At 41.7% G+C, this 14594-nt stretch overlaps 1 protein-coding gene across 10 annotated transcripts in view; it reads right to left on the bottom strand.

Annotated features, from left to right (window-relative positions):
- SPON1 (spondin 1) overlaps window positions 1-14594 on the bottom strand; it is a 416250-nt gene that overhangs the window by 192905 nt on the left and 208751 nt on the right. The window lies entirely within an intron of this gene.

Below are 14594 nucleotides of genomic sequence, written 5' to 3'. Positions count from 1 at the left end.
CACAACCAACCCCGTTCCGTCAACCAAAAGGGCTCTTAAAATCGACTTCTGTACTCCTCCCCAGCGAGGGGAGTAGTGCTAAAAATTGACCTTGCTGGGTCGAATTTGGGGTAGTACAGACACAAATCGAAGGTATTGGCCTCCGGGAGCTATCCCATAGTGCTCCATTGTGACCGCTCTGGACAGCGCTTTGAACTCTGATGCACTAGCCAGGTACACAGGAAAAGCCCCAAGAACTTTTGAATTTCATTTCCTGTTTGGTCAGTGTGGCAAGCCCAGCAGCACAGGTGACTATGCAGTCCCAGAATCGCAAATGAGCTCCAGCATGGACCGAAAGGGAGACACTGGATCTGATCGCCGTATGGGGAGAAGAATCTGTGCAGGCAGAACTCCGATCCAAAAGAAGAAATGCAAATATATTTGCCAAAATCGCACAGGGCATGGTGAAGAGAGGCTACCCCAGGAACACACAGCAGTGCTACAAGAAAGTTAAGGAGCTCAGGCAAGCCTACCAAAAGACAAAGGAGACAAATGGTCACTCTGGGTCAGAGCCTCATACATGCCACTTCTATGAACAGCTGCGTGGCATTCTGGGGGGGACTCTACCACTATCCCCCCACTGTCCGTGGACATCTGCAAGGTGGGGGGGACACTCACAGAACACAGAGGAGGATTTTGTGGATGAGGAAGAGGAGGAGAATGCACAGCAGGCAAGCGGTAAATCCATTCTCTCCGGCAGCCAGAAACTTTTCATCACCCTGGAGCCAATCCCCTCACCAGGCGGGATCCCCGACCCTGAAGCCAGAGAAGGCACTTCTGGTGAGTGCACAGTTGTAACTACAGGACAGGGTTTAAAAGCAATAGTGTTCATGGTCACCTGGTTGAAATAGGGGAATTTTTGTAAGGGAACAGTAAAAGGACTCCATTCATGCTGGGCTGTTTGCACTTGGCTAAAATGGATCATCCTGGAGAATAGCCACATGGCAGGGTGGGGGTAGGTGTGTGCTGCACATATACCCGAATACTGCCGCCCCTCCTTTTAAATGTGAAACCCACCCATTGTTTGCTATGGGAAAGGGGGGTGCTGCAGTTTGAAAACATTCCCACATGTTATGAAGGCATAGGAAGCCAACCCAACTTTACTTTCCCTTTTTATCTCCCCCCAGGTGCAAATATTTATATGCTCCCCCTATCATCTGTCTCTGCACTCGCAATGACATGTTTTTCGAGCTGATGCAGTCTTCCCACATGGATAGGGCACAGCTTAATTCATGGAGGCATTCAGTGGCAGTGGCCAGGAAAGAACTGAGTGAGCATGAAAAGCAGAGGCAGGATGTGATGCTGAGGCTAATGGGGGAGCAAACAGACATGCTGAAGCATGTGTTGGAGGTGCAGGAAAGCCAATAAGAGCACAGACCCCCACTGCATCCACTGTATAACCACCTACCCTCCTCCCCATGTTCCATAGACGCTTCACCCAGACGCCCAAGAATGCAGCAGGGGAGGCTCTGGGCGCCCAGCCACTCCACTCCAGAGGATGGCCCAAGCAACAGAAGGCTGTCATTCAAACAAACAGTTTGATTTGTAGTGTCACTACAATAAGCAATGTGGCCTTGTCTTTCCCTCCTCCCCCACCCCACACCTGGGCTACCTTGTCTGTTCTCATTTTTTTTTAATTATTAAAGAATGCATGGTTGCAAAACAATAGCTACTTTATTTCACAGGTGGGAGGGTGGTTGGCTTACAGGGAATTAAAAATCAAGAAAGGGGCGGTTTTGCATCATGGAGAAACACACACAACAGTCACACCGAAGCCTGGCCAATCATGAAACTGGTTTTCAAAGCCTCCCTGATGCGCAGTGCGCCTTGCTGTGATCTTCTAATTGCCCTGGTGTCTAGCTGTACATAATCGGATGCCAGGGGATTTGCTTCAACCTCCCACCCCACCATAAATGTCTCTCCCTTACTCTCACAGATATTAGGGAGCACACAGCAAGCAGCTGTAACAATGGGAATGTTGGTTGTGCTGAGGTCTGACATAGTCAGCAAACAGCACCAGCAAGCTTTTAAACATCCAAAGGCACATTCTACCACCATTCTGCACTTGCTCAGCCTATAGTTGAACTGCTCCTTATTACTGTCCAGACTGCCTGTTTAAGGCTTCATGAGCCATGGGAGCAAGGGGTAGGCTGGGTCCCCAAGGATATCCCCAATGGTAATTTTCTCATCTGGGAAGTAAGTCCCTTCTTGCAGCTGCTCGAACAGCCTGGAGTTCCTAAAGATGCAAGCGTCATGCCCCTTTCCTGGCCATCCCACATTGATGTCAGTGAAACATCCCTTGTGATCCACCAGTGCTTGCAGTACCATTGATAAGTACCCCTTGCAGTTTATGTACTGGCTGTCAAGGTGGTTCGGTGCCAAGATGGGGATATACTTTCCGTCTATCACCCCAACAGTTAGGGAACCCCATTGCAGCAAAGCCATCCACTATGACCTGCACATTTCCCAGAGTTGCTACCCTCAATAACAGAATGTCAACGATTGCATTGGCTACTTGGATCACAGCAGCCCCCCCCCAGTAGACTTGCCCGCTCCAAATTGATTCCTGACTGACTGGTAGCACTCAGGCATTGCAAGCTTCCACAGGGCTATCGCCACTCGCTTCTCAACTGTCAGGGCAGCTCTCATCTTGGTATTCCTGTGCTTCAGGGTGGGGGAAAGCAACTCACAGAGTTCCAGGAAAGTGGCCTTAAGCATGCGCAAGTTTCGCAGCCACTGTGAATCATTCCACACCTGCAACACTATGCGTTCCCACCAGTCTGTGCTTGTTTGCCTGGCCCAGAATCGGTATTCCACTCTATCAACCTGCCCCAGTGCCGCCATGATGTCCCAATTGCCATAGCCTGTGCTTTCAGGAACGTCTGCATCCATGTCCTCCTCACAATTGTCCTTGGGCTGGCATCTTCTCGCCCGGTTCTGCATATACTCAAGGATAATGTGCGAGGTGTTTACAGGGCTCACAACAGCAGCGGTGACAGTGAGCTGAGCGGGCTCCATGCTTGCCATGGTATGGCATCTGCAGGAGAGCAGAGTTGCAGCGGAAGCGATGGATGATGATAGTTAGCAACGCGCAGATTTCTGCAAACTTGGAGAAATTTGCAATTGAGACTGAACTCATTGTGAAAAGTTTAAAGTGAATATGCCAAATGCTTAGCTGTTATTCCAGACAAAACATGACCTGTAGCCAGTTGCACAGTGAGAATTTATTCATATGCCTCTAATTAGAAACTAAACTAACTACTGAACCAATTGCTAGTTTATTGATTGGAACATACAGCAGCAGTGTTGTTTATATAAGCCTGCAGCAATAAAACCAAGATAGAAAGGTTGAACTTCTTTTTCCCACTCTTTCCTTTAGAGGAGTAGGGCTTTGTAAAAACACCAGTTGGTTCTTCCAGTTACTGACATCAGACTGTCTGATAGAAGAGTGCACATTCTCTTCTGTTCCCCCCCACCCCAAAAAGAGAACGTGCCTTCAAACATCTGGATAAATCACGTGCACAGGACATTAGGAAAACTCTGCCATTGCTGCAAGAAATTATGTTTACAATGCTTTATTTAAAATCTCTCAGAAACATGTTGCTTTTTGGAGAGATGTCTCCTTTCAAAATTAATGCTGTAGTTTGGTCTACCTTGGCATGATGCCCCTCAGCAATTACTCATATCCCAGGAAGATAAAAAATGCATGGTGCTCAAACCAGCTGCGTATCCTTGTAAATAAGAGAAACAAAACCTTTATATTGATATCACATATTTAAAAGGTGCATACACCAAGATAGAGAGGAATTGTTTCAATTGGACCAAAGGGGTAGGACTGGCAGGAATTCCAATTACAACTTCCTACTGGAGAAGTGTATTAAGCAGTGGAATAGTCACCCTCAAGGATATTGTGAAGAGCCCATTACATGGAAAAGACAAATAACTCGACAATAAAGTGAAGCCAGCAATCCTGTACTGGACAACTGAATAACCATTAATTGTGAAAATCATCCTAAAAGCTATTAGATTGTGGAATATTCTCCCAAGGGAAGGGAAAGGAAAACCTATTGCTTGAGACTTTTTAAAGTGAGTCCAACTAAGAAACTACAATGGAAAATAGAGTATAAATGTATACTGGTGTGAGCATTCATTTATATTTTAATACATCTTGTCAATCTCCAATTTTTATGACATCACAAACCAAAACCTATGTGAAATATAAAACCAGCAGATTGATTTATATACAATTAGATGCTAGCCATCTGACACCCCTGGACTTCCACTCCAGCCAGAGATAGCCCTGGAAAACACTGCTAAAAAGTCTAATCCCAAACTCCAGGAAGTATTATGGGCTTTGGGTCAAGCCTTAAGGAGCAGTGTCTGTTCCCAGACTGCTTGTGCTGACTGCAGCTTGCACACGAGTCACTGAGGACTGGACATGCCTGCCCTAGTTGTTAGAACTTTGGGCCTTACACCTTTCCTAAGGCTTTCTTGAATATCAGGAAGAGGTTTTTCACCTATCCTACCATTCACACAAGCACAACACGGGTTAGGCCATAGCTTATGCATTTAAATTCATATAGGTACACAGAAAGGAACAGATGTCTGTCACGTAGCCACCGTGGTGCAATCCTGACTTCCAACACCACCTGCAACATTTGTGACTCAAGGATTGGACTCCTCAGTCACCAAACGATACATTTAAAAAAAAAAAAAACCTGTGAAAGAGCATCCTCAACCTCAAGGTATCGCTGATGATGTCGAATGAACAAAATAATTGAAAACTGAATTTTGAGCCACGTTTGTCAGCATAATAATTTGCCAGATTAATATAAGTGAACGGCAACAAACACCTTAGTAACCATATGCATTACTGCTAGAATAGGTCAGAAATATTTTGATGGAACCTTTTTCCCTTGGAGAAAGCAGTTCTGTTGAAAATTGAAATGCTTCATGAAATTGTGTCAATTTTGCCAAAATTCTGTTTGAGAAAAAAGGAGGGAAAACTCCAATGACTATATATATATATATAAATAAAAACACACACACATATATATATATATATATATATATATATATATATATATATATATAGTGTGTGTGTAAGTAATATATATATATATATATTAATTACACACAGTAAAATGTTCAAAATGTCAAAAGAAGAACATTTTGATCAATTTTCTTTCCAAGGATTTCAAAATTTGGGGGTTTCATTCCTAAGCAAAAACAAATTTTGAGATCTCAACATTCTCTGCAACATGGAATTTCCAGTCTCTACATGTCTCAAGTTAATACATACATGCCCACAAATAGGCATCTGAATTTAGGATACAGAATACAGGTATCTCTGAAAGACAGTACCTGACCTAGGACCCACTGAAGTCAGTGGAAAGAGTGCTCATACACAATGACATTTAAAGAGCATTGGACCACATCCATAATGAATAACCATTTAAACTTCTATAAAGCAAAAGGAAAGAACGCAAGTTGCATTTGCTGGCAATAGTGGGGAAGAGTTACAGAAAAAAAACCATTGCTGTTAAATTAGTATCTAATTATCATCTATCCTAAATTAATTAGGCAGCATAAACCAGGTCACTAAAGATCTGAGAAGTGTAAACCAACTGGGAATATAGATATGTTCTTGTCTTCAGAACCTGTTTTAACTGCCCATGCTATAAAAGCTAGAAATTTAAAAAAAAAATCCCCATTTTTCTTCCATTCTTTTATTAAAGTGATCATAAATTAGACACAAAATTCCATCTCAAATTCCACAGTTGTTTTCTGTCAGGTCTATTTTACATCTAATAAGGGTTGTCCATTAATAGCAGTTAATTCACATGATTAACAGTACAATAAAACTGATTAATAGCAATTAATTTTTTTGAGTTAAACAATAGAACACCAATTTAAATATTTTGGATGTTTTTCTACATTTTCATATATATAGTATTCTGTGTTGTACTTGAAATCAAAGTGTATATTTTTTTGATCATTTTTACAGTGCAAATATTTGTAAAGAAATAGTATTTTTCAATTCACCTCATACAAGTACTATAGTGCAATCTCTTTGTTGTGAAAATGCAATTTACAAACAGATTTTCTCTCTTACATAACTGCACTCAAAAACACCACAATGTAAAACTTCAGAGCCTACAAGTCCACTCAATCTACTTCTTGTTCAGCCAATCGCTAAGACAAACAAGTTTGTTTACAATTACAGGAGATAATGCAGCCTCTTCTTATTTACAATGTCACCTGAAAGTGAGAACAGGTATTTGCATGGCACTTCTGTAGCTGGCATTGCAAGGTATTTATGTGCCAGATATGCTAAACTTTCATATGCCTCTTCGTGCTTTGGCCACCATTCTGGAGGACATGTTTCTATGCTGATGATGCTCGTTAAAAAAATGTGTTAATTAAATTTGTGACTGAACTCCCCGAGGGAGAATTCTATGTCCCCTGCTCTGTTTTGCCCCCATTTGGCCACATATTTCAGGTTATAGCAGCCTCGGATGATGACCCAGCACACGTTCATTTTAAGAACACGTTCACTGCAGATTTGACAAAACGCAAAGAAGGTACCAATGTGAGATTTCTAAAGATAGCTACAGCACTTGACCCAAGGTTTAAGAATCTGAAGTGCCTTACAAAATCTGAGAGGGACGAGGTGTGGAGCATGCTTTCAGAAGTCTTAAAAGAGCAACACTCTGATGCAGAAACTACAGAACCCAAACCACCTAAAAAGAAAATCAACCTTCTGCTGGTGGCATCTGACTCAGATAATGAAAATGAATATGTGTCGGTCCGCACTGCTTTGGATTGTTATTGAGCAGCATTATCTCCTACAAATGTAAACAAACTTGTTTGTCTGAACGATTGGCTGAACAAGAAGTAGGACTGAGTGGATTTGCAGTCTCTAAAATTTTACATTTTATTTGAGTGCAGTTTTTTTGTACATAATTCTATGTTTGTACGTTTAGCTTTCATGATAAAGAGATTCACTTCATACAAGTATTGTAGTGCAATTGACAAATACTATTTCTTTTGCTTTTTTTACAGTGCAAATACTTGCAATCAAAAATATAAAGCGAGCACTGTAAACTTTGTATTTTGTGTTGTAAATAAAAGCAATATATGTAGAAAACATCCAAAAATATTTAAATAAATGGTATTAATATTTTAAATCACATGATTAGTTTTCTTTAAATCGCTTGACAGCTCTACTTCTAATTAATTTTAGATAAATCAGACTTTCTGAAAATGAAACACAGCAAGGTTTCCTAAGGTGAATGGAATGAAGATATTTTCGACATGAGATGTCAGCTAATGTTTTTCAAAGAATTCCTTTTGCATCCCTTCTTTGTTCAATTATTACCCCAGAGATTTAACACATGAATCATCATACTGTACATATGAAACGTCTGAGAGATTGTTTTACTAAAATTTGTATGTGCTGTGGCTTCTCTTCCAGACTGCCAGAAAAAGTTTAATAAAGAGTGGATCAGTTGCCCCCCGCCCCCCCGCTCTCCCAGATTATAGTACAAAGCGAGTTTATCTTACACAGAGCCATCTGTGCAAAAACATCACACAGTTTTCATAATAAAAACACGTATCAAAGTGTAAGGCATGATCAGTCAATAAGAAAAGTTGACAATTCAGCATTTTGCCCTCTGGCTTTTCAAATGTTGAACAATAAAAGTCCATGGTTCACAAGCATCCAGCTAATATTGTATTTTTATTGTATTGCACTTTTGCTATAACATATTTCATTTATAGAGCAAACCAGAGCTCTTTAGAAACTTTTTTAAAATCTTTCAGTAAAAAAGAACTTAAGTTGACTGTCTTGATGTGTGCATAAATGCAAACTTCCCATTTATATAAGAAATATATATCTGTGTGTGTAAGAAATAATCTACTGTTTAGCCCACGTAAAAATATTCTTAAGACCTTTTCATTGAGCAGCTTTAGAACTGCCATGCTTTGAAGCAGGGATTTGAAATTTGGCAAGGGATGGCCTCTATCAGGGATGCATCTTGAAAATCTGCCCAAATTTGGCTGAGTTATAGGCCTTTGAAAATTGCTGTTTATATGCTCAGTTCTGCCTAATAGATTTTAGCAGCTAAGTTCTCCAAAGACTCTGTCTGCACTGGACATGCTCCAGCCTAGGCCTGAACAGGACTTTCCCTGCAATTATAGCTCTCTGGTACCCTGGACAATCTAGGTCGGGGTCCAGGCACCAGAATTAACACAACAGGTAGACTGTCTCTGCTATCCTCTCAATAACACCCCAGGAGCCTGGAGGTGGAAGCTGCCTGATTCAAATGCAAAGGGGACAAGAGCCACAGCGTGGGGGGGGGGGGTTGGGGTGTCAGAAAGTGGGATGGCAGTGGAGGAGCATATTGGGAGACGATTATTGGGAACCTCACACAAATATTGTACATGCTTGTGCACACATGCTATAGGCAGGGCTTGTACTGCCTACATTTGTCACACATCCCGGTTTTCCCAGGATTACTCTTATTTTTGGAAGCTGTCCCAGGAAATCTCAGCCTTCCCAAGATATTAGAAGTCTTTGGTTTTGTCAGGAGCTGAGGGGTGACAGCACCTGTGCAGCGGGAACTCTGGCTCCAAAGTGTCTGGAAGCTGAGGCGCTAGGGCAGCTCGAAAATGAGAAGGACAGGGACAGCACCCAGTGATCACCACACAAGTACTGGCAGCAAGGGTCACTGCTGGGCAGGAGCAGGGTGGATCTAGCCAGGGCTGCATCCTGCTTGGCAAGCTGAGTGCCTGGGGAAGCCCTAGCAGAGGTGGGGTGGGGACACAGTGCTCATGTCCCCAGGTACCAGCACACTGTATGGGGCGGGCAGAGGTCCTGTTTTTGGTACCTGAGAGGTGGCAACCCTACTAGTGCCACTTCTAATTAATATGGTTTAACACGTTCCATTATAAAAAACACATTTTCAATTGCTCATAACTTTGTCAAACAAACCACTAGGGCTGAAATTTCTTACGTCAGGTGTTGGCCTCAGGCTGAATTTTTTTTTCCAGCAAGTTAAAGCTAAAATGCTTTAACTGTTTCTGAAAACAAGGTGTGTGTGTGGGGGGGGGGGGGGAAGAAACACTTTCCTCTATGTTAAAAAAATATCTTGCAAAAATGTAGCTCTAGCATTCTCTTGCTTTGTAGAAAGGGGGCTTGAAATTTAGCTGAGGGGGGTCACTCTGGCATGAGGAAAGTGCCTGTTGTCATCCCTGTGGAAAAACTGACCGAATTTAGCCAACCCTCAAAAAAAAAAAGGAACAGGAAACTGTCTCCCACTTTCTCAATGTTCCTACTGCTAAACCCATGCCAGGAGGAGTGGGGTGGGGGTGGGGACAAAAAATGAATCCACCTGACTGGCATGCAGAGGGTGAGAAATGGGCAGAGATGATGAAAGAATCACAGAACCAAGAGGAGCAAAGGGATGGAGGAGTGGTGTATAGGAGTAGAAGGGAAGGCTCCAGGGTGAGACAAATAAGAGCAGAGGAGCTAGGGTACAGGGTAAGAAGGGTCTATAGCCAGTAGACACAATCCCTTCCAGAACTGGGATTAGATTCCAGGAATCCTGAGCCTCTACACTCTGCTATCAACAAATAATTGTGAAACCTACCGGCAAAATGTCATTCATTTCCCTCTAGCAGCTGGTCCAGCCCTCTACTGCTACCAGTTATTCCAGTAGCTCAAGTGGTAGAGGATTGTGCTGTGGATGGAAAAGGTACAAACTTTGCTGATGACCCAAGTTGTTGGCTACTTTGATTCCACCTGATAGAAATCCTGGTGTTTTTTTCCCCCCAGTTTAAAAGAAAGTTACTTCAAAATAACAGTTAAAAGAATGTTAAAGTAAAAAGGTGAAGCACTCAAAAGTTTGGAAATGCCAGAGTTCATTGTGCCTGTGCAGCCTTCATTTGGCTCACTTGTTCATTAGTTTCATAATGACTCAGTGAATGTTGTGGAAGGTGCTCTAGGATGAATCAGGGCTGTGTAGTAAGTAAGTTAGGCTATTGTTCACAGGACCTCTGCATCATTTGTTGCAGAAGTTGGAACATCTGCAGTTTGTGAGGCGGGGAAGTGCAAAAGTGAAAGGATGGTCTCAGTGATCTGGAAGTTGAATGTCATGTTAGAGAACTGAATTCTATCCTTGCCTCTGCCACAGAGTTTCTCTATAATGCTAGGTAAGTCATATAAACTAACTTTTCATAAGGTGTTCCTCACAGTCTTGTAATGGATTTTCAGACACAGGGGGCCAGAGCTGCAGAATTTCTCAGTATCAAAACTGCCACTGAAGTCAATAGAAATGATGTTTTGAATATTTTTGTAGTACTTTAGGTAAGTGCTGTGAAAAGTCAAGTTTTAGGTGTCTCAAATTGGGCACCAAAAATTAGTAGAAATGTGACAATTTTGATTTTCCTCTGTGCCTCACTATCTCAGGTGTAAAATGGGGATATAATCATTAATCTCACCGAACTAAAACACTTGTACTATGGTGAGAGCAGCCATGAAGATAACCTCCATGAAGATAACTTTATTCAGTGCAGCGTATGGAGCAGTATCCCCCTCCCCGACTCTCTCACACACTTTTTTCCATTTGAAAATATTTTTTCAAAGTTGAGTCACGACAGAGTTTAGGCTCCCATAAGTTCCTTGACACAATGCTGAGAGTAATTTTGCAAAAATGGTGCAGTCAGTAACCACAAGGGTAATTTATGAAAGTTCTAAGTTCCCTGTGGCTGCTGCTTCTGTTCCCTTAGAAATGTGTGTCACGACCACAAGAGCGTAAGTGCTTTAAAATAATACTAATTATCATGGTGCCTGGGTAGTTTGAAGTGTTGCAATGTGCATTACCTTGCACTGTGTTGACAAGTTGGGCTCTTTAGTGCAAAGAATTTGACACTGGGCTTCTACAAAGCTACAGGAATAAGACACTAAATGAAATGCCCAGGAACTGGAGAAGTTAAGTCTACTTGTTTTAAAGCATATTGCACTTCTACCATTACTACAGAGGACTGACTTCAGTATTTTGAGGATTCAAGTCCAAAACAGATGCACTTTAGAAAAAAAAGTTCAAACAAAAAAAATTAGACTAGGCTGCAAGCACTGCTTACTGCATCATTAATTATACATAATGTATACCTAGCTATCTATATATAGTAATTACAAAATCATGCATTTTAATGGCTGGTTGAGTTCTGGGCAACTTCAGATATTCATTGCTATTATAGTGCCTGCATTCATTAGATATGCACAGACCCCATTGATTGCAAGGGACTGATGCATGCACTATAGCCCTGATCCAATCCGAGTGTTTTCATTGACTTCAATGGATTTCATATCAGCCCCTATTATTGTAGGTTTTGTCTACTGTAGTTATTCCTTCAAACCATAACCACCATTAATGGGAGGTACCCGTATATCTATATACTAGTTAGAATAGGCTCCAGGTTATGGGGCTGACACACAGTGACTAGAGAACTGAACATTCTGAAAGTTTAAAAAATAAATTAATTAAAAAAAAGCCAGCTAAGAATTCCTACTTCATTGTTCCCATTTCCACCTACTCTCCCCCCATTCCTCTGCCTTTACTGATTCCTCCTTTGTGTCTTCTACCATCTCTGGCCTTCACATCCATGCCTTCCTTTATCTACACGTGAAAGTCAGTAAGATTCAACATCGCACATGGTTTGTAAAGCAAAGGAGCGAATAACTGCTTGTTGGAGGGAAGGTACTGAGGCAGCCAGCAGCAGGCGCTAGGGCGGCTCTGGGGGGTTTGTTTGGGCTCCTGTGTGCTCGGCCGGCGGGCGCGTCCCGCCGGGCGGACCGGGATGACGCGGATGGCGGGCTGACGCGCCGGGCGCGTCTCCCCCGGGTCCCGCCGAGCTCCCGCGCTGCCGCGCGCTGCGGCGCTCGGCGTCCCGGCGTGGTGGGGCTGCCGCTGCCATGCCTGCTGCAGTCAACCGAACAGGCCGCGGGAGAAGACCGACCCGGGAGAGAAGCGGGCGGCGCGCTCCGCGCTGCTTGGGGCAGCCCGATTTATAGAGCCGCCCCTGGGTACTGCTGTTCTATGCCTAAAAATACTGCTAACCTGCATCAATACATTTAATCTCTCAATATACACATTATACATAGTATTTGCCAGTATATTCCTATTTCGCTGGATTTAATACAGTGTTCTTGGGAAGAATCAAGCATCCATGTATGACAATGGTGAAAAAAGCAACACATGTACGATCCAGGGCTTCTTTCCACTCTAATTCCCACAGAGCCCAAGTTAGGAAAAATATAGTGATAACATACTCACTAAAGGGATTGCTACATCCAATTCTTTTCCTTTTAAATGTCTCTATTAGATTTGTTGTGTCCCCTCTCCCCCCTCAATGTACTCAGTCTGTCTCATCCCCACTTTTCTCTGCTGCAGCTATACAACTTTAATGAGCTGTATTCCAGCCAGGGCTGGCTCCAGGCACCAGCCGACCAAGCATGCTTGGGGCGGCACCTTGGGGCGGGGCGGCGCTCGGGGGTTTTTTTTGGTTCGTCAGGGCAGCACTGGAGGGTTTTTTTTTTGTTTCGAGGCATGGCACTCGGGGGAGGCGGGGGCTTCGGGCGGCGCTCTTCTTTTTTGCTTGGGGCGGCAAAAAAGTTAGAGCCAGCCCTGATTCCAGCTTCTTTTTATTATTTCCTTATTATCCTTTGCTTTTAGGAAACATGCAAAATTCAGTAGTAGTTCTTGGGACTTAAATAGCCAGATCAAAATGTCAGACGAAATTTAACAGGCATTATTTGGAGCAATTTAAGTTCTGCTTGCAGATTGTGGTCTGAATTAGTTCTAAACTCAGGAAAAATGATCTGGGTATCATTTTGAAGAGCTGAAACAAATCTGTTCAGTGTGCAGTGGAGACTAAAAAGAGTACAATTTTAGGCTATATGAACAAGGGAAATATAATATATGGAAAGTGTGATTATGCCATTATAGTAATCAATGGTACATTTTCACCTTAAATTTTGTATTCAATTGTGTTCACTTCATCTTAACAAGTAGAAAAAATAGGAATCCCTTTGTTGCTGTTCTCCTAATGTGCTAAAATTGAGGACTAGGACAATTTTCTTTGGAAAGAAGACTTATTGTGATAGATAATGACTGAATAGGAGAAAGCAAAACTGACACCAATATTTACACTTTCCCACACTATAAGAACAAGAAAGTATGATTGCACTAAAGGCAAGCATTTTTCACATTTAAAAGAAAATGAATATTTATTCCATATATAATTTTAAATGTTCAATCATAGCAAAATTTATCTAGCCAAAAGGTATAATTCATCCACTTAACCAAGTACAAATTATTTTTGTTTAGTACTTAGCTTCCCATTCACAGAATACTTTTTCATCTTCAGATTTTGATAAAGCATAGACTTTGACAGAAGGACACTGAATAGTCGAAAAAGTAACATATGCTACAAGCCTCTTGCTATTTTAAAGGTCTGATTTTTAATAGGCTCAGCCAATGAAAAAAGCTTGCCATGTACATCATAGCACAAACACAGATTTATGCTCTAATCTAGACTGATAGGAGACACTGGGGATTGTTCCCTTGTTAAAAACAAATTTTGCAAGTCTCACATTTCTCATTAAAATCATGCTGTTCTTTTTCAAATCAAACAAATACAACAACCTATGAAACATGTGAAACTATGGTTTTGGCCACTTTTAAAAAAAGTTTCACTTGTTCAGTACTAAAAGCAAGAACCTAGGATTTGATTCCCCCTCACCCCCAACTTTTTAGCAAAGCCTACAGGAGAGACCTAGATGATACAGAATACAGTTTGACATATCACAGGTGGGATTTTTGTTTGATTTATGTACTACCTGATGTTCATCATAAAAAAAATAATTAAGCAAGCTCTTTGTTTCTATTTCAATCCTCTGTTCTTGTTTGTATGAAGTACTAATTGAAGAGTTTTGGCACATCTAGATAGCTGGATCAATTTGGACACCTAAAGAGTTCCTTCTGCTCTGCAAAGGATGGTATTCAGAAAAGGCTGCCATTTCTAAATATCACTGAAGAATGTCTACTTTCCATCATACTAGTGATGGTTGTGAATAGTGCACAATTTAGGATTTAGTGCCAGATGACTAATAAGGTCTAATTCTGCCATCCTCTCTCAGGCAACTGGACTCTTTATTAGGAGCTTCACACAGAACAACTATGTGATCCAACTCATTGTAATCTATGGAATGATAACCACTGATTTCATCTGAAGCAGATTGGGCCCTACATTCTCACCATTAGATCAACTAACTTTTAGGAATAATGGTAAACATAATTAATTACACCATTATTTGTCATTCCAGATTTAAGGTAAAAATTATACTGCATCACTTATTTTATTGTTGTTTAACAAGGTTTTGGGTACACAAAATTTATTCACAGTAATTAACCAACAGAAAATATGAACTGATCCATAGCACTAATCTAAATCATTGCATTCATTTGACTAAGACCAAGCAAAGCTAGCAG

This window comes from Mauremys reevesii, linkage group 4, assembly GCF_016161935.1.
Source record: "Mauremys reevesii isolate NIE-2019 linkage group 4, ASM1616193v1, whole genome shotgun sequence".
Classification (NCBI taxonomy): domain Eukaryota; kingdom Metazoa; phylum Chordata; order Testudines; family Geoemydidae; genus Mauremys; species Mauremys reevesii.
Note: the sequence above shows the minus strand (reverse complement) of the source record. Positions and strands in the feature narration are given on the sequence as shown.